The sequence below is a fragment of the Notamacropus eugenii genome, chromosome 1, assembly GCF_028372415.1.
Source record: "Notamacropus eugenii isolate mMacEug1 chromosome 1, mMacEug1.pri_v2, whole genome shotgun sequence".
NCBI lineage: Eukaryota > Metazoa > Chordata > Mammalia > Diprotodontia > Macropodidae > Notamacropus > Notamacropus eugenii.
In genome coordinates, this window is record NC_092872.1 from 34,192,116 (window position 1) to 34,213,289 (window position 21,174).

At 40.8% G+C, this 21,174-nt stretch overlaps 1 long non-coding RNA gene across 1 annotated transcript; it reads right to left on the bottom strand.

Moving 5' to 3' along the window:
• Positions 1 to 306: 306 nt before the first annotated feature.
• On the bottom strand, positions 307 to 20,521 carry LOC140496612 (uncharacterized). Its single transcript, XR_011964343.1, has 2 exons — positions 20,047 to 20,521; positions 307 to 1,423 (listed from the first exon to the last, which is right to left on the bottom strand). It is a non-coding gene; the product is annotated as an uncharacterized lncRNA (long non-coding RNA).
• Positions 20,522 to 21,174: the final 653 nt, after the last annotated feature.

Genomic DNA, 21,174 nt, shown 5'->3' on the forward strand with positions numbered 1-21,174 from the left:
TCTATTATAACCACAGATACTAATCCCTAACATTTGCAGAGTGTTTACTATGTTCCAAGAACTCGTTTGATCTCACAACAATGATGCAAGAAATGTGCTATGATTATCTCTATTTTATTGATAAGGAAACTAAAGCAAACAAAAGTTAAATGAATTGCCCAGGGTCATATGGCTAGTAAATCTCTGAGGTTGAATTTGAACTCAAGTCTTGCCAGGCCTAGAGGCCTGAGGGCTACCCAAGTCTTACCTTACCTATATCGCAGGTCTTCGGCTGGCCAAACCGGATAAACGTATGAGAGAAGAGACTTTCCAGAGTCGAACAAGGGTTAGGCTTTATTCAGGGTCTTGGTTACATGTGCAGGGGGAACTCTTCCTTAGGAGCGAGAGAGAAATCTCCCAAAGAGGCAAAGATCTTACAGTAAGAGAATGAAAGCAGAAGTGGAAGTGGGGAGAGAGGGGGGAGGGAAGAGCGAAGAAAGGAAAAGGGGCCTTCTGTCCTGTAAGGGCCCCTCAGCGCTAAGAGCGCCTTCAGGCTTTCCTGACCCTACTTAAGCTCTCCTGCCGCATAATTTGCACCTGAATACCATGCCTGTTAGATAACAATAGGTGTGCCCAGATCCGGGCCAGTCTCGAGGGCGGGGATGCTCTCTCCCATCACGTTCTCACGGGAAGAGGCGGAAATACACGAGATCTCACTCCTCAATTCCCTGCTGTTTCCTGGGGGGCCTCATGAGAACTCTAAGGTTTAGAAGCTCTCACCTTTACCCGCCCGAGACTGTCCACATGGAACTGAGCTTACACCCCCAACATCTCCCCTTTTTTGTTTTGCGCAGAGCGCACATGGCCCTAGAGCAAATAGCGGCTGGAGGCTGAGTGGGTTAGGAAGGCCTTTAGCATAGGAGTACCCCACAACAAGAACTTCATTTACACAGAAATCTGCAGCTAGCACAACTGACAAAGAGAGGCATCCAACAAAACAAAGATGAAACTAAATGGCTGAATTACAACAAGAGGAAGTGCAATCACTAATTCCAAAGCATATTCTAAGAGAAGCAGCTAGTGCTGGCGCCTTACACTTCACCACCCCCTCAGTCATGCAAATGGACCTCACGGCCAAGCCTGTGGTATTCAGGCGAAAAGTTGGTCACCTCCCCCCCAACCGTGTGTCCTGGGTTTGTGATGCCAAAGTCCTCCTTCAGCCGCTGAAAGGAGATGCCTAGATGGAGTGGGCAGCAATGTCAGTGGTTGGGATGAGTGCTGCTTCCTCTCTGGGCAGCAGGGTCAAAGCTGTCAGCAGCAGACTCAGGTGGTGCATGGTCCTTCTCCGGGGTCTCCGGACTCGTCGTTTCCTGCGTCTCCGTCATCTCCGACACTGGTTTCCACCTACGGATCCTTCTAATGGGAATCCACGCATCTCCTTTTCCTGTGGAGACACAAACGTACCCCGGACCCCATATTAGTATCTTATACCGACCTTGCCATTTCCCTGAGGCCATATCCTTTACCATGGCCCATGTGTCCTTATTTCCATCCTGGGTATTACTTTCCTTGCGGTGTTGTCGTGGAATAGTCACAAAATATCTCATAGCTGGAGCAGTATGTGAGTTTTTTGAGATATGCAAAAAATTGTGTGTATACACAGCTGTATCAAGCTCTGATTGTGTTAGGCGACCTCTTCCCCTTTTTTGTTTAGCGAGGATCGCCTTTAAGGTGAAGTTGATAAGGATGCATACTGGCTGTTTACTTTGGTATTGCTGCTGCCTGGTGCTTACAAATGCTTGATTAACATCTGTAAGGAACCTGAATTTTACGGATTTTTTCTTTATAACAAACACAAGAGCATTCCAGGGTGCTAATCGCTCCTTAACCAGTATTTGTGGTGCCTGGAGTTTTTCTTGAGTCAGGGGCCATTGCTCCACCCAAATCGGGGTGTCTGACTTCCAATTCAAGGGTGGGGACTCCAGTGCAACTGCAATGGCCCTTACTAAAAATTTGATAGCCTCATCCCCAGGCGGCTCATGATGTCTCTGCCCCAGATGTTAAAACTAAGTCCTGGAATCACCAACGGCCATATGGTCCCTTGGCGATCCTCTGCCTCCCACTTTACTGGGTGCATTGTCTTTAAGGTATTTTGGCACCCTCCTATTCCCCACACTGGTCTCTGGCTTTCTTTGAGCTTCCAGTGCCGGGGTACTGAGCAACCACTAAGGCAGGTTCTATCCGCTCCAGTATCAAGGAGGCCAGTCATGGGAATTCCCTTGAGCCAGATTGTACACTCAGGTCTATTCTGTCCTATTTCCTTTAGTAACTGGATTTGAACTGAGTGCTTTGAGGGAAGGGCAATAGCTATGGGAAGCTGATTGTCTATATGAGCTGGCTCGGCTGCCACATTGGAACATGGAAGTGCTGTGGTGCCAGTGGGATAAACTCCTGTATATATAACTACGGGTGCATGAGAGGGGTTCTGTAATATCAGGGATTCCTCCTGTATGGGGTCTCTCAGGGGAATCATAGTAAACTGATGAGCTGCAAGCTGGCACTTATCTAAGCTGTAAAGGTGTTGCATTCCTTCCTCTGGCCCCATAATCTCCTGTATTCTCCCTCCAAGGGGCCGTCCCAATTCTCTGCCAAAGGGTACACTTTTGGGGCCTTTGAGGGGCCCCTCACCCCGTTTCCCGACTTCCTACATTGTCTAGCTAGGTGACCTGGCTTTCCACATGAAAAACAAGGGTCCTGGCCCCTCCCTGTACTTATTTCTTTCCTACACTCTTTCTTAAGGTGTCCCAGTTTTCCGCAGTGAAAACATTTTCTCTCCAGAGAGATGTTATTTAAGGCTGCGGCCAGGTACTTCCCTTGCACCTGTGCCAAGTACACCTGACTTCCTACCCTTTCACATCTTTGTATCATTTCTTCAACAGATGCATTCTTTGGCAGTCCCAGCATTGCCTTTTTGCAGTCATGATTACAATTCTGCCGCAGCAATGTCTTTAACACTATCTCTGTCCCTTGATTCTCCTCTCCCATGTCTCGACCCACTGCCTCCTGCAGCCTGGCCACAAAATTAGTAAATGGCTCAGTGTTTCCTTGCATAATCCTAGTCATGGGAAACTCTCTCTCTTTCTTAGAGGCTATAACCTTCCAGGCGGCAATAGCCATTCCGGCAATCAAGACATAATCGGCGGCCGAGTACTGTAATTAATTTCCTGTAGCCTCAAACTGCCCTGTTCCTGTAAATTGCTGATAAGCCTGGGGGGCCTGAGCCCCCAGCCCACTGGTAGTGCTCTTTACCTTCTGAGAAAATTCTGATACCCAAATCACATTCTGCCCAGGGGTAAGGCAGGCTCTGGCTAAGCTCTTCCAGTCATTAGGAGTCAGAACGAACTGACCACTGAGAGTCTCAAGCATGGCTATGACAAAGAGTGAATTGGGGCCGTGCTTGGTACAAGCCTCTTTGAGAGTCGCTACTCTCTTCCACTCTATGGGTATGTGGCTCCTCTGAACCCCACCGGGGACACTAGGGTCCGCTATTTCTAGCACAGGGAATGTCCCTACGTCTTCTCCATTCTCTATGGCCTTTTGTATTCCCTTTTCCAAACTGGACTGTGGCCCTGGACTGTCTGACCAATGGAGCATGCTATAAGGAGGAGCAGAGGGAAGACACGGTGTATTCTCCTCTGCCTCGCCTTTCCCATCTGCTAGATGGAGCTCCGAACCTATTTTTTCTCTACACTCCTTAACTTTCTGCTTGCCAGGGTTCTCCCCTCCCCTCTCTCCGCTTCCACTCTCATTCCAATCCCACCCTGGTCTCTCCGGGCCTTCCAAAAGACTTTTAATCACACCGAATATCAGGAAATCTAAATCCTCCAGCTCCCTGGGGCATTGTTGTTCATAAGCGGTCATTTGTTCTCCGACTGCTCCCCATCTTTCTCTTGATATTCCGGTCTGCTCGAGCCAGGGAGAGACCTTCCAAATCCTTTTACAAAATTCTCGGAGGTCATTTAACTCTATAGTGACCCCCGCCTCCCTGCATTCCCTGTAAAGTATCTCAGCCCAGACCTCCTGTTCCTCTGGCTTTATTACTGGCAATTGATTCCCCATCCCTGCCCTTTTCCCATGGGTGTGGGAAGCTACTCACTCTTTCTCTCCTTCTGAATCTAGGATTCGGGACTTGTGTCTTTCACAGCCCCTTCCGGGTGTCCCAACCACCCAGGATATCTGCGCCTGTCCCTGTTTGGAATGCACCAACTGCCAGGCCTAGAGGCCTGAGGGCTACCCGAGTCTTACCTTACCTATATCGCAGGTCTTCGGCTGGCCAAACTGGATAAACGTATGAGAGAAGAGACTTTCTGGAGTCGAACAAGGGTTAGGCTTTATTCAGGGTCTTAGTTACATGTGCAGGGAATTATTTCTACATGTCAGTTAAACTAGATGGTCAACAGAGTCCTTTCCAACTCTAAATCTATGATTTTGTGCATTAACACTGATTTTCTCTTTTAGAACACATATTAGAAAACAAACCTTAGACAATCAAACCTATAGCCTGTTAATGGAATCAAATAACACATGCAGCCCCGTTAATCTTAGTTTGACATTTCTGATAGCCCAAATACTGCTGACAGGAGAAATTTCAGTAACAGACACATAACCTTTAAAATGTTTTCAATATTTATGTTTTAATAGCTTATACTGCTTTCTATGTGGTTGTACACACATTATCTAATTTTATTTCACAGTTTGTCTCTAAGTTGTTGGACTTTTGAAGAGGTGAAAGGTTATGGTCAAAGAAGTAACATAAATGACCAATAATTTGCAGGTTTAGGCCTAAAACTCAAGCTTCCTGGCTTCTCATCCAATGTTTATACCATTATATCATGGTGTCCCTCTCTGTGGAGTACAAAATGTATTAATAATGATGCTTCCTTGAGTTGGAATCAAACATGAACAAGAGTAAAGAGACCACTGAATGCTAACCACTTAAACCCCTGGGCACACTTGGATATTCATAGGATCAAGCTGTCTCTGGCCGTTCTTTGATAAACACATGCTCTACTTGTGCTTCTGTTGTGACTCCTCCAGCCTGCATGTTACTAGCTGTGAACTTCTTAATCTCATGTTGAGACTATTGCAATAAAGGATCAAAATAGACTGATGGAATGATTCATTCATTCATTAACAAGAAAGTAAAAAACCATCAGAGAAAGGCAATCTGGGAGCCCATGGTTACTTTGGCAATTAATCTGAGTCAAAAAATTAATAAGCAAAGGCAATACAGTTTCTACATAAGGGGAAGAAAAGGCAGAACTAGGGGGGCAATTTGTATGTGTGTATACAAACATATGCATGCATATGAATTTATACATACAAGTAAATATATTTGTTGTTGTTCACTCATTTCAGTCATGTCTGACTCTTTGTGAGTCCATTTGGAATTTTCTTGTCAAACATACTAGAGTGGTTTGTCATTTCCTTCTCCAGTTCATTTTGTAGATGAGGAAACTGAGGCAAACAGTGTTAAGTGGCTTGTCCAGTGTCACACAGCTACTAAGTGTCTGAGAATGCATTTGATCTCAGCTCTTCCTGACTCTAGGTCTAGTGCTTTGCCACCTACCAGCCTATATACACACAGAAACACACATGTGTGTATAAAATATATGTGTATATATTCATGTAGATATGTACACACACACATACATGTGTGTGTGTGTATGAGGGTAGTATTTTTAAGCATGATAGAGAATTAGAAAGGCTCAAAGTTAAGAGCTTTCACCACACTAAGGAAGTAGGATCAGGGAATTCATCATATTGGAATTTTGATATGGGGATTCAGTTCATGTACAATAAGTAGAACTTGTCATAAATACCTAGCAGTTCTAGTGGTTTCTTCAGTCACCATACTGCATAAAGATAAAAAATTGATGAATATTCCACAAGGTCTGTAGCTACAATTGTTTTAACAACAGTTTGGTACATTAATGAAAAATGAAAAGGAAATCTTTTGCTTTCAAAAGTATACCCCTTGATTGGCTAGATAGGAGACTTACGTTTGATTTAGAACAATTTGCATAAAGTGATAATAGAGAATGTTTGTTATACTATTTATGCTAATTATTTGAAATCAAGGCTCTTATAAATATGGATTTTATATTAAGATTTTATTTAGGCTGTATTTCAGATAAATGCATTAGTATTGAAAATAATTTGCCAGGGAGTAGACAGACACACATACACATAGCTCCGAACCCACAACCCACAGAACGGCTACAGGGGAGTAACTCACGGCAAATTCTGCACCCAGAGGCCACGGAATATTGGAGCAAGGGAGATTTCTATTCCCAAAGGACCTGCAAACCTCTCGTGGGGGGTCCTTCGCACTGCGGACTGGGCGCCGGGACTGGGAGCTGAGGGCAGCCCTGCCGTGGCCGCAGCACCGAGAGGAAAAGATCCGAGTGGGCTTCGGGGACGGGATCTCCAGAGGCCACGCAGGTCCCTCCACCCACAGAGGGACCTGCAAACCTCTCGCTAAAGGTCCGTCGCGCTGCACACGCGGAGCCCAGCCCAGCCCAGCCCTGCTGTGGCCATGGCACCAAGAGAAACAGACCCAAGCAGGCTTCAGGGATGGGATCTCCAGCGGCCGCACAAGTCCCTCCTCCCACAGGTGACAGGGGTTGGTGAGAGAGTCTCTTTGGCGGGTCGAGAAGGGACTGGGGTGCCCCCATGTTTCGGGCACCCCCGGGAGGTAGAAGCTGAGAGGCGGCTGCAGACAGGGGCTACCCAAACGGGCGGGAGCCTGGATCCATTGTGGGAGGTCTGTGCATAAACCCCCTGAGGGAACTGAGCCTGAGAGGTGGCCCTGCCCAGACCTGACCACCTGAACATAAACTCATACTGAATAGCAGCCCTGCCCCCGCCAAAAGCCCTAAGGCTGGAAGCAGCATTTGAATCTCAGTCCCCAAACGCTGGCTGGGAGGATCAGGAGGTGAGGTGGGTGTGAGGAGAATATTCAGAGGTCAAGTCACTGACTGGGAAAATGCCCAGAAAAGGGAAAAGAAATAAGACTATTGAAGGCTACTTTCTTGGAGAACAGGCATTTCCTCCCTTCCTTTCTGATGAGGAAGAACAATGCTTACCATCAGGCAAAGACACAGAAATCAAGGCTTCTGTGTCCCAGCCCACCCAATGGGCTCAGGCCATGGAAGAGCTCAAAAAGAATTTTGAAAATCAAGTTAGAGGGGTGGAGGAAAAACTGGGAAGAGAAATGAGAGAGATGAAAGAAAAGCATGAAGAGCAGATCAGCTCCCTGCTAAAGGAGACCCAAAAAAATGTTGAAGAAATTAACACCTTGAAAACTAGCCTAACTCAATTGGCAAAAGAGGCTCAAAAAGCCAATGAGGAGAAGAATGCTTTCAAAAGCAGAATTAGCCAAATGGAAAAGGAGATTCAGAAGCTCAGTTAAGAAAATAGTTCTTTCAAAACTAGAATGGCACAGATGGAGGCTAAGGACTTTGCAAGAAAGCATGATATCACAGAACAAAGAGAGAAGAATGGAAAAATGGAAGATAATGTGAAATATCTCATTGGAAAAACAACTGACCTGGAAAATAGATTCAGGAGAGACAATTTAAAAATTTTGGGACAACCTGAAAGCCATGATCAAAAAAAGAGCCTAGACATCATCTTCCATGAAATTATCAAGGAAAACTGCCCTGAGATTCTAGAACCAGAGGGCAAAATAAATATTCAAGGAATCCACAGAACACTGCATGAAAGAGATCCAAAAAGAGAAACTCCTAGGAACATTGTGGCCAAATTCCAGAGTTCCCAGGTCAAGGAGAAAATATTGCAAGCAGCTAGAAAGAAACAGTTCAAGTATTGTGGAAATACAATCAGGATAACACAAGATCTAGCAGCCTCTACATTAAGGGATCGAAAGGCATGGAATAGGATATTCCAGAAGTCAAAGGAAGGAGGACTAAAACCAAGAATCACCTACCCAGCAAAACTGAGTATAATATTTGAGGGGAAAAAATGGTCTTTCAATGAAATAGAGGATTTTCAAATTTTCTTGATGAAAAGACCAGAGCTGAAAAGAAAATTTGACTTTCAAACACAAGAATGAAGAGAACCATGAAAAGGTGAACAACAAAGAGAAGTCGTAAGGGGCTTACTAAAGTTGAACTGTTTACATTCCTACATGGAAAGACAATATTTGTAACTCTTGAAACATTTCAGTATCTGGGTACTGGGTGGGAGTACACACATACACATGCACACACGCACACATACATAGAGACAGAGTGCACAGAGTGAATTGAAGAGGATGGGATCATATCTTAAAAAAAAAGTGAAATCAAGCAGTGAGAGAGAAATATATTGGGAGGAGAAAGGGAGAAACTGAATGGGGCAAATTATCTCTCATAAAAGAGGCAAGCAAAAGACTCATTAGTGGAGGGATAAAGAGGGGAGGTGAGAGAAAAACATGAAGTGTACTCTCATCACATTCCACTAAAAGAAGGAATAAAATGCACACTCATTTTGGTAGGAAAACCCTCTCTCACAATACAGGAAAGTGGGGGACAAGGGGACAAGCAGGGTGGGAGGGATGATAGAAGGGAGGGCATGGGGAGGAGAATGCAATTCGAGGTAGACACTCATGGGGAGGGATATGATCAAAAGAGAATAGAAGTAATGGGGGACAGGATAGGATGGAGGGAAATATAGTTAGTCCTATACAACACAACTATTATGGAAGTCATTTGCAAAACTGCACAGATCTGGCCTATATTGAATTGCTTGCCTTCCAAAGGGAAGGGGTTTAGAGGGAGGGAGGTAAAGAAGTTGGAACTCAAAGTGTTAGGATCAACTGTAATGTTCTTACCACTAGGAAATAAGAAATACAGGTAAAGGGGTATAGAAAGCTATCTGGCCCTACAGGACAAAAGAGAAGATGGAGACAAGGGCAGAGAGGGATGATAGAAGAGAGAGCAGATTGGTCACAGGGGCAATTAGAATGCTTGGTGTTTGGGGGGGGAGGGGATAAAAGGGGAGAAAATTTGTAACCCAAAATTTTGTGAAAATGAATGTTAAAAGTTAAATAAATTAAAAAAAAAAGAAAAGAAAATAATTTGCCATCTGAAGGTGAAGGGTTAAATTATAGACATTAGCTACGATGTTTGAAAAATGAAATATTTTTAATATATTATTACTATTATTGAGATAAAGTACAGTTGCCTTGATTCTTTTAAGTTTTAGATATTGGATTTAGTGATAAAATATATTGATATAGTTTAATGGTTTGTCAAAAACAACGAGGATTACAATATAAGACGTTGAGATGCTAGGTTTTTGATTCTGTTATCACTTACTTGGGAAAAGGGGCTCTTTCCGTTTAAGAATTCCTTTTGCTGAATTCTATAAATACTCTATAGTTCCCATAGGAACATTCGGCACAGCAGTTAAAGAAGTAACGGATCTCAGCAGGGTATTTTCTGCCTCCCTTAGCACAAACTGAAATTCTTGCTCAGGGTTTCTGTTTTTGCTCTCTAGCTTCCTTTTCATTCTTGTGAATGCCTTTGTATCCCACCTGTTATGAGGCCCATGCCATGATACTGTTCCACTAATTGGTTGTTTATCTGGCAAGTAAATGATTGTTTTTCGTCATACAGAAGACTGAGTAAATAAAAAGGAATCAATGGACAGAATTCCAAAACATCATCTCACTCCAGCTAAAACCTTCTCTTCCTCCCAAATTTATATGTTCTCTCACTTCCATGATCATCTTCCCAGTCACCAGGCTCAAAACCTAGGGTATCATCTTTGACTCAGCCTTTCTCTTTACTTCCCACCTTTAATTAATTTGTAAAACTTATTCATTGCTATCTCTGACAAAAGTATCCCATATCTGTTCTCTTCACACTCACTGTCATAACCCTAGGTCAACGTTTCTCACCTAGCACATTGCTATAATCCCCTAATTGCTCTCTCAGTCCCTCTTCTTCAGTCCAACCTTCACACAGCTTCCAAAATAATTTTCCTAATTCAAGGGTCTAACTCAGTCATTCTTTGGATCCAAAGCCTCTGATGTAGTCCTATTGTCTGAAGATAGCATGAAACAACAAAATAAACACTTCTCAGACTGAAATCTAAGACCTTCTAGGATCCGGCTCTAGTTTAGCTTCTAGCCTTAATCCCCATTGCTGACATTTATAGATTCTGGCTCCAGTCATATTGAATAATTGACTCTTTAGTTTTGCTCATCTTGCTTTCTAATTCCCTGCATTTGCAAAGACCATTCTTCTGTTCCTAGAAAGCACTTTTTTGCCTTTGTTTTTCTTTTTTGAAGGTTCAGTGAGAGCTCAGGTTTACTCTTCCAAAACCTTCGTAGCTCTCTCCTCAAATCTCTCTGTCTACATTTCTTCTTTGAACCCATTATGGTCTCTTTGTATTATCCTTTTCTCTTTACATATTGCATCTGACTAGTAGATTTAAATTCTTTGAAGTATGAGAACTATGAATTTTTTTTTAAGATTGCAGAAACATCAAAAGCTGGCATCACTTAATGGAGATACAATGTAGCCTAAAGAAAAGAATTTACGATTTGGAGTCAGTGACTCCAAATGGGTTTGAATGCTGTAACACCAGGGACCCTGACACACAGAGGAGAGCCTGCTATCACAGGTTCTTCGATCTGATTTTCTAAAAGGAAAGCAACTTTTGAGGGGTCAACAATCTACTTTAATCAAGCACATATATCATTCACTTAGGTCAGGGGAAAATGTCGGCATCCTGAACTTCAGAGAAAGTCCAAACAGTGAAACAAAGATCAACCAATACATGGAACTTCCATCTGTCTGACTGTAAGCTACACATACATCACAGATCAACAGACAGAGTCAATTGTTTCACCATACATACATAGTTACCAGAGAAAGAAATGCCAACATCTAGGTTTTCAAAGCCAGGGGGCTCCTTAGTGGCTGCCCAGAGTCTCCTCTGGCCAAACAAACACTTCCAGTGAGTAAGCCTCAAAGTAAAACCTCCCCTTGGAGTATTTATACACTTTTCAGAGCCTGAGCCATCATAACTCTTGAGAACCAGGACCTCATTAGAAAATTAACAAAAGATGTGGGCGCCCCCTAATCAAGCTTCCCTTAATGGGCAGGCCCATTAATGGGTAGGGAAGATCTTTAACTCTCACTAGCATTACAAATGCCAGTTCAGTTACTTACCCTCTGGGTAAACTTAAGTAATTTAATTTCCCTCTGTGGACCTCATTTTCCTCCAATGTAAAATGAATGGTTGCACTAGATGGGTTCTAAGATAACTTTGAGCTCTGAATTCTAAGGGTATGCCCTACTGGTAGCTAGGATCTTTATGATATTCTTAAATGATGTTAACTTTGGCCTACTAATAAATCTTATTCTTTTGAGAGATTACGGGAATCCTAAAACAGGCAGATTGCTTCTAAAGGACATAAGAACTTTGGGGATATGTGGTCTTATTTTACTGATGAGTTGTTTTGTGAAGTTTTTTTTTCTCCTCTAATAAAAAATATTGAAGTAAAGTTGCTAATACAGACTGTATTGTTCTTTGACAGGCTTATCAAGTCCTGTTTGGTAGCATATAAGAGTGTCTGAATTCTTTTGGTGTGTCTGCATAATTATATGCGCACTGTTCATTGTGCCTCTGATAAAATGGTGTGCTGGCAACACTGTCCTAATGTCACTACAAGTACTGTGGGAATAGTTATGATAATATATGATCCAGGATTAAAATGTGAATCACGTTCGTTCTTCATTCCATGTTACATTGAAAGAATATCTTTTCCTACTTCCTCCCACCCTCACCCCCTACTTTGCTGGCTCAGGAAAAGCACAGAAATCCCATTAATTTATTCTGTAACAATATTTCTGCCCTTGCACACTATAATTTTTGCTACTAAATCCACCTTTAGTGGTATACTCAGGGGACCGAGCATACTTCTGGCTTTCAAGAGTCTACAAACCACTGAGAATGCATTTTTGAACCTTTGGAGGAAAGAATATATCAATATCCCTTAAGCCAAACAATACCCTAAGTGGCTCCTTTTTTTCTCTCCCCTAAAGTCTTTTTAAAATGGTATTTGTGATACTGTTATGCCATTAAGTATGGAGTGTCCTCTGAAACAGTAAAATAGGGCTTAACGTTCATTTTCAATTCCAAGGAAGCTTTGTACACCATAGTTTATTAAAGAATATTTCACAGAAAATGTGAGTCTTCTAGGTGAAACCATTAAACTCTTTCTGCCACTGATTTGCAAGAACTTGGTTCACATCTTTCATCCTATATACACATCTTTCACCTCATTTGTGAAAATAATGATATATGGGCTACAGGAGCTAGAGATCACTCTGTTTTGGGGTCGGTATCCTCACACTGGAAATCCCTAGAACCTTTACTTTTAAATCCTGAGGGGCCGGATCCAATATTAGCTGCTTAATTATCTCTCAAATCATAGACTGACAATGAAAAGTATCCAACGGCCAAAAATTAATTGAGGTGGGCCTAATGGGACTAGCTGGTATTAGTAAATAAAAACTATAAAATGTCAATATAACACATAACAACTCTCAAATGTATTAAAAATCTATTTAGAAAAAAACCACTACAGGTACACACTTTTATCATATGTGTCTTCTATTATTAGTAAATATGAGATAAATTGAGGAATTTAGATGGGGTCCAGGATATAGTCATATTGGTTAATTTAGTTATGTGGAGAGTAAGGCTATAAATGATTATTATTTATTATTTTTTCTTAAAACTGAAATAAATTTGCACTTTTGTATTGTGTGCATATGGAAGCATATCTAGGTCAATAAAGGAATAATATATACTATTGTCTTGGGTTTCTTCTATTCTTGCTCTTCACCATCTTATGCAGTGGTTTACATTGGAATGCTGTGATATTTTTAGCCAACAAAAGCAGAATTCATAGCCATGTCTGAGCTGCAGCATCACTTGCCAAATTCCATACCTTTTTAAATGTTCGTGAACATATTATAAGCCACTTAAAAGAGAGCATTTTAATGAAAATCAAGACTGACCTCTCAAGCACTCATACCAAGGCTACTGTCCTTGCTTCATTAATATCTAAGAAAATCCCATGTCTTCTTTTTAATCACATTCTTACTTTCCACTGGAGACAGGTCAAAATTGAACAAGTCTCTCTGCCAACCCATGGGAGCTTAATGGATGATCCTGACATCTCCGTTGGTTTAATGAGAGTATTGCCTATAGAGGGCTGCTCAGCATTATCTTTTGTCAAAAGTGGACCAGAGTTTATTTTTATTCAATGTGGGCCAACTTTTGTATTCACAATCTCTAATAGCAGGAAACATACCGAAAAGTCCCAGAGTAACTCACACAGGAGAAGCAGAAATAAAAGCTGCTCCAAGTTGAGCATGCTTAAACCCAACTGGGTGTCATCGTTTCTTCATCTTGCCCTACAACTGATGCTTTCTTCCCTATGGTTTAACAACTGTGCATTTTCATTTATTTAATAGAACAAGAATATCAGAATCCTATGCCACATAAATGAATTTTTGTGACCCCATTCTTTGCTCCCTGTATTCCCAAAAAATTGTAGGAATGCATATTAACATATTCAGTCTTTATATATCAATTCTGACAGGGCAGCAAGGTGGATAAAGCACCAGTGCAGAAGTCAGGAGGACCCGAGTTCAAATCTCACCTCAGACACTTGACACTCACTAGCTGTGTGACCTTGGCCAAGTCACTTAACCCCAATTGCCTCATCCTGGGTCATCTATAGTCATCCTGATGAATATCTGGTCACTGGATTCAGATGGCTCTGGAGGAGAAGTGAGCCTGGTGACCTGCACAGCCCTCCCGCACTCAAAACAAAGTCAAGTGCAAGTCATGTCATTATTTCTCTGATGGCATGGTCTTCTTCAGCAATGAAGGACAAACATATACATCAATTCTGACATAGCATTGTGCACAATACTCTGAGAGCATTTTTATACTGTAAACAATGACAATGCCAGTCACTCAAATCATGCATTTTGTAAGTAGTTAGCAACACTTGAGAATGTGCGCAATCAGTGTGTATGTATATGTATGCATGTGCATATACATATACACATACATGTTTATGTATGTGCACATGCATACATGTTTATGCATGTGTACATATGTATTTCTATGTATATGTGTATAGACATGTACATGCATATATATACACATACATACACACATATATGTATATACGGTTATTTTAAAAATGTGATTGGAGTTAATTTTGAAAATTGCACGGCTAGATAGATAGAGTTGTTTTCCTTAATGGATATTTAGTCAGCATAAGTATTAAAGCTTATTTCTAGAATGAGAGAGGTATATTCCCAAGTGTAGAACCCAACTGGCTTATTCAGCGTGCTTTTTAAAAAAATCAATGTTTTATTGATTCTTTCTTTTCTTTTGGTTTCATTTCTATGGTTTCCTAATGACAACTCCTGGTTAACAAAAAGGATGGACATATTAACTCTGTTTGACAACTTACTGCTTACCTTATTCCATACCTGGAGTCCACCACTTCTCTGTGACTTATATTAGGTTCACAAACAATTATGAGAAGATGAAATTTGGCATGTAAAGCTGCAACTTATGTCATGAGTATAGTGTTTTTCTCCCTTTTATTAGCCAAATCAATTGGAACATTCCAATATACAACACTGCATAATTGCAGCCAGTAAAAACTTAACAACTGATACTATATACTATTTCCTCTAGTACTGACTAATTTATGCTTCATAGTCACACAACAGAAAAGTCCAATCCTATTTCTGTCATAAGAAAAAAAGTAAAAGGTATTATTTTCTGATATTTAAGCTTTATACATAAATATATATTAAGTAAAAGGAGAGGGAAGTATGCTTCAGTCTCAGTTGTCTTAAGTCAGGATGGAGAGCTGCATTTCATGTCATATAATGATAACAGCAATGATATTAAGAAATGACATTTATATAGTTTTTAGGGTCTGCAAAACATTTTATAAATATTTCATTCCACCTTCACAACTCTTGGAGGTAAATCCTCTTATTATCCCTATTTTAAAGATAAGGAAACTGAGTAAAACAGAGATTAAGTGACTTGCCAAGGGTCAGATAGCTACTAAATGTCTGAGTCTAGATCTTTTCCTTTGGTCATCCTGAATTCAGGATCAAAGTTCTATCAACTGTACCATCTACCTGCCTCATTTAACTTAAACTTAAAGATTGTGGATCTATTTCCCTAATCTCATAATTCCAATAATTGTGTGATCTGTAAAGTTTTTAATTGCCAGACAAATGTGTCACAGTAAAGTCAAATTTTATAGTTTTGATAATTAAAAATCGTCTCAGTATTGTAGAAGAAAACCTTAGAGTAAGAGTCATGTTCCATTTTGATTTCAGTCCCCTAGTGGTAGAACTTCCAGAGAAATCAATTAAGGCAATGGTATGCTGTTAAATGTTTAACACCTGGATATCTGAAGGGAAAACATACATGCAACCTGCTTTCATATTTAATCTGCATTGTTCACATTTTATTCATCACTCAAGTCTGGGTAATCAAGAAACAATGAATCAAGCCTTGATTTGTAGCGTTTTCTGATTTCTGAGGTAAAAATGTTAATACTGAAAATTTAGCAATAAACTCTTGAGCAGAACTACAATTTGTCACATACTTCACTTCTTGGCCGTCTCCTCATCATCCTGTTTATTACCTACTCGTTTCTGGTTGTTTCTCTCCCATAAGACTGTAAGGTCAAGAGCAGGGATTAACCTTTGCTTTCTTTTGATTGCTGGTGTTTAGCAAAGTACCTGGCAGATATAGAGTTTTAACATTTGTGAAGCTTCTCGATGTGACATATGATTTTCATTTTTTTGTGTGTGCTGGAATCCCCAGGGTTTAGAACAATGGTGGGCACCATTGGGTGGGAAAAATTCATTTTTCATTCATTTATTCAAATGAAAAATGAAAATAATCCTAGTCTCTACCTAACTTATGAATTAAGGAGGACAACTGAGATTATGTATATGAATGTTTTGAGCTTGTAGAAAAGTTGCATGCCATTGTTTATTAATGTGGTTTGTATAAGTTTTTTTGTTACTCTAAGCATGTTTTATTAATCCTTATAGTTCTAGAGGTACAGTGAAATATTTAATTCATAATATAGAATTTCCTTTTCTGTTCTCAACATCTAGACCCATCAACTGCCCTCTATTCATAATTTCTAATGAGATGATAATTGACCTTTTTGTTCAATTTAGAAGTGGATGGAGATTTCCCCTTTATAAAAACAGCCCTGAAGAATAGAATATTTCTTCTACCAGTTTGGGGATTATCCTCTACTGGGAACTTTCTTAAGGGAGATATTGCTCTCTCCTGTAGACAGGGATCCCCTTAAACATGATCACACATGCCTACAACTTGAGAGATGCCTCCTGTTGTCATGAAAATGATGACATTAAAGAGAGAGTTTTAATCATATATTCCCTAAGAATGCTTGTTTGCTTGCCCAGATGGTTTTCTCAGTACTTCAATCTCCTTAAACTTGAGAACTGTAAATGACTTGTTTTTCTATGTTATTAATTTGAATCAATAATCACAGAAACATAGGTTATAGTTAGAAGAAATAAAACTCTGCACTATACAGATAAGGAAACTAACACATGGACAAGTTAAACGATATGTCCAAAATTATGCAACTTCCTAGGGAAAAAACTCAGAGGAAGAACCCAAGTTTCCTAATTTCTGGTACATTTTTGCATTCTTCTTTACATAATTTATGTGATAATGAAGTGGCATTCAACCTCTGCATGCTAGATTTTAAAAGCATATAGATCATATAAAGCAGCAAATAAAAGTCCTAGCCTTTTATCATTGAATCAGAAATTGCTATCAGGTGATCCATTAGTCCATATCACTGCCTTTACAAGAAAGTTTTACATATATATGTGTGTGTGTATGTGTATGTATATGTATATGTATGTATGTATATAGTTTGAGACTCAATCTCCCATGCTACAAATACAAAAGCCATTCATATGCTCTGATAAGCATGGAAATGTCTGCCCTATTTTTTCCTTCATGGATGGGTTTGCCATTCCTTAGACATCCCACTGGCATACCTCTTGTGGTGGATCATGTTATTGCTGGATTTAATTCAGACACTCAATAGGCTTTAGACTTATTTCTGCTCAGAATCCCAAATATAAGTACTCATTCAGATTCTGAGTCTGCAATAGTAGAAGGTATAAGAGAGCATCACTATTTGCATCAATTTCCACATTTAACAATTTCAATTTTTATGAATTATTTGCTAATAGTTTGTTAGGGGCACTGACCTCCACATTGTTAGAGTTGCACATCAGGATCTTGTGCAAGGTACCAATTGGTGGTTGCTGTACTACAGCCTGTAAGCCCGTGTAAGCATTTGCTGGTGCAGAAATGATAATCTCTTGCTTTGTTTTGATGCATACTCCCTCTATTGGTAAACACACTGTTGTGCAAGGTATCAGGAAATTCCCTAGGCTTCTAATTAATTTTGACTGTATGGCACCGACTTGAGTGTCTGGTACCTCCTCCTGAATTCTAAAGTGGCCTGTGGGATCCTTTCTGCGTCCTCCCAGTAGCCCCTCCTTGTCTCCTGGGCTGGAGGGACGCCCGTCTGCATGTTTAAATATTGAGTACTACCCTTGAGAGGGGAGAATGACCTACACTCTGAAGCCCAATGTTCTGTTTTCTTACATTTTGGACAGGGTGTGGTTGGCCTACTCTTAACTGGCGTTCTGTTCCCTTGGTTCTGGAGTCCCTTTCTTCCCTCTGGTAATGTCCTGTTTTTCCACACTTAAAGCATCTCATTTTTGGTCTTGGCAGTTTCAGCCTTAAGCTTAGCAATACATTCCTCCAGGGTTCTATTCATCCTTTCTACCTGGCCTGAATTCTGGGGTCCGAGTACATGTACTCAAGTACCCCATGCTGTCTCCCTTTAAGCAGATGGGACCCAACATATTTTGGGATAAGGGATGAAGGTCTCAGCTTCTGAAACTGCTTCCTGCTGAGACTGGACGTAGAGCTGACCCTGCCTCACAGGGTCCCAACATTGGAGGGGTTAGGTCTTTAACCAGTATGAGGAACTTGATGATTCAGAGGGTGATAGGTGATATTACAATTCTTGAGAAAGAGACGTCTCTCCACCTGGTGGAGGGAGGCAACTTAAAAAAAAAACAAACTGAAGCACAATTTTTATACCCTAACACAGATAATCCAACTTAATTGCTCATGTGGTTTGAAAAAAGAGGGCAGATTTAAGTAACTTTTGGGTACCTTCCAAGTTTCAGCTACAGCCCACAGCACTTTCACAAAGAAAGCTGGTAGCTGGTAAGGGGGGAGGGGGAACAAACCAACCGTCCACAAGCCCTGGATACCTGAAACTCAGGTGTCTAAGGAGAGAGACCTTATGGAAAAGAAATTTTATTTAGCCACTATGCAAGTACTCTGCAAAGTACCATAAATCTTCTCACAAATGAACAAACGATAACAAACCAGATTCTTAGGTATTAAAGAATTCCTAAATATAAAACATCTTTGACTCTGTTTGAATTCAGATAGGAGTGAAATTTTCCAGTCATGCAGTATCTGTATTATAGCCAGACTCAGGAACAGTCAGGTGGGAAACATTCCTTTATAAAAGGACAGAGTGTGGAAACTGACCAGGAGGATCCTATCCTAGACTGAGTCTAGAATTGTCCCCTAGGTGTTTCCTCTCCAGATACAAATTTCACCTGATAACAGTACAGGATGAAGGATCACAGTCCCTCTAAGTAACTTGTGGCATATCCTTTCAGATACTGATTTAATGCAGACAACTATACCCAAATTCAAACTTAAACAAAAGTATTTGTGGTCCCAAATGCTTTTACCTTAAACAGCAAATTTCACTAATCCCAACTTAAAGCCCAGTACAGTTATTTGTATTCCCATGGAGTTGAAATAAGCAATGCACATTAACAAGACTCACATACATAAGAGATTTCATTTCAGATCCTTCCTTCTCAAATTTAAAACTTGTCCTGATATAAAAGCCAATTGTTACAACTTTTGAACAAGTCACATTCATTATTTATGAATTATACAAGCCAAACAATTTTCTTAGGACTGATGACCATGTCCACATGAAAGAAGCGTTGGCAGTTTTACAAAATAAAAGGAATTGGCATGTATCCCATGCCTGCCAATCCCAAACATATAGGAGGACTGTTCTGAATGGGCTGAACCAGTCTAAATAAATTATTACTCCATTCATTTCTTTCCACACATAGTAATCCATTAACAATTTTAGGTTTAACATTAAAACAGCAGCTTTTTAGCTGTAACTTTTTTAATAGGCAAAGGTGAAAATACCTGGTTTTCTAAATAACATAACTTTTCCAACATCTTTTAGTTTCAACAAAATTCAGATTACAAATTGCTTTCTCTAACACCATTTCTGGATTATAGAGTAAAATAAAAATCTTGATGGTTCTAACTTTTACTCAAGAAAATTTCACATCTGTGGCCACTCCTTAAAATGTTTTTGAAAGAAAAAGTTGTGAAACTGCAAGTGGAAGTGAGGGAGACTCTGAAACAAAGTCCAGTGGTGCCTAGCCTCCTCCTTTTCACCTGGGCGTTTCAGAGCCTTATCTCTGAGGTGTCTTTTCTCTTTCTTCAGTAGGTTTCTCAATTTATCAGTTAGCTCTTTACACTGTCCTGCAAATTCTGCACCATCTGTCTGTTCTTCCATCTCTCTTCTAAGTTTACATATATGGGTGCTGGCTGCCTTTCTGGGCTATTGTCCCTTGTACTACTCTCTAATGGGGCTGTCTGTGAGGATGTGATGAATGTTCTCATTTGCACTGCCTTGCCACCATTTTCTATGAACACATTCTTCAGCATGTTATATAGAAAGAATGTGTACTAACCCTGACTCAACTTTTGTGAGCTTTGCCCCATTTCAATCTTACTCACAGTTACACGTCGTCTCACTTGAGCTGAATGCGTCTTCTCCTGTGTCTGCTTCTCAGATCTGCTTTCCAGAGGAACTCGGTGAGACAGACAGGCTACTGTTTCCTGTCGCACTCAGGTATCGGCTTTTGACCCTGTCCTGATAGCTCCTGTACACTGTCTAGGCTTCTGGAGAGCCTGACTCAATCAGGGGGTTACTGAGGGACCTGATTCCCTCAGCTGGGGTTCCTGAGAGACCTGACTTCCCTCGGCTGAGTTTCTTAAGGGACTTGATTTCCCTTGACTGAGCTTCCTGCTCCTTCCCCCTGCTTGTGGCCCCAGTTTGGGTACCAAGTTGCTATTGGTGACAGCATAGCTTACTGAGAGGAGCAAGTCTTATGCCTGAGCAGCAGGTTGCTTGTCCTCTTGTGGAGCTCGCGAGTAAAAGAATGAGGCGGGAGAGTGGGTCATGAAGCAACTCCAATTTATTCAAGCAAGCATTCTGATTATATAGTCTCTGCCAGCCAGCCCAGTGAACCATGGTAACACACACAAACAAACCCGAAGCTATAGTAATGAACACAAGCTGGAACTATAGTGCAAACCAGGGGTGGGGCCGTCCCTTCCAGCACCATCTTGTTCACCCTTTCCTGTACCGGACTCAGTTTACCTGATGTCCATCAGTGTGGTATCCCAGATGGTGAAGAGGTCAGTGCCCCTAACAACTCCCCCTTTTTGTTTTAGACCTGATGACCTTCACGGGTTTGTACATCTCTCAGCTTGAACTGATTTTCAGTAAGCATCCACATTATATCTTTTACAGTTCGTAGGGCACATTTGAGACATACTGGTATAAGACATATAACAATCAAGATAACAATACCTCCTGACAACAATGGACCTAGCCAATTAAACAATGAGATGGAATGACCAAAAAGTTGCATCATGTCTGAAACAAAATTTTCAGGTATTAACTTTTTTGTCCCTTGAGTATTTATATCCAATGCCAATTTTTCCAACAGTTTCATTTCACTGGAAATGTTGGTGAGTGTTAAACCATGCAACTGAGCTCTTGTTTCTTCCCAATTAAATTCAGTATCATTGTACAATTTGTTCATCATGCAAAAATGACAATATCTGTAATCACATCTT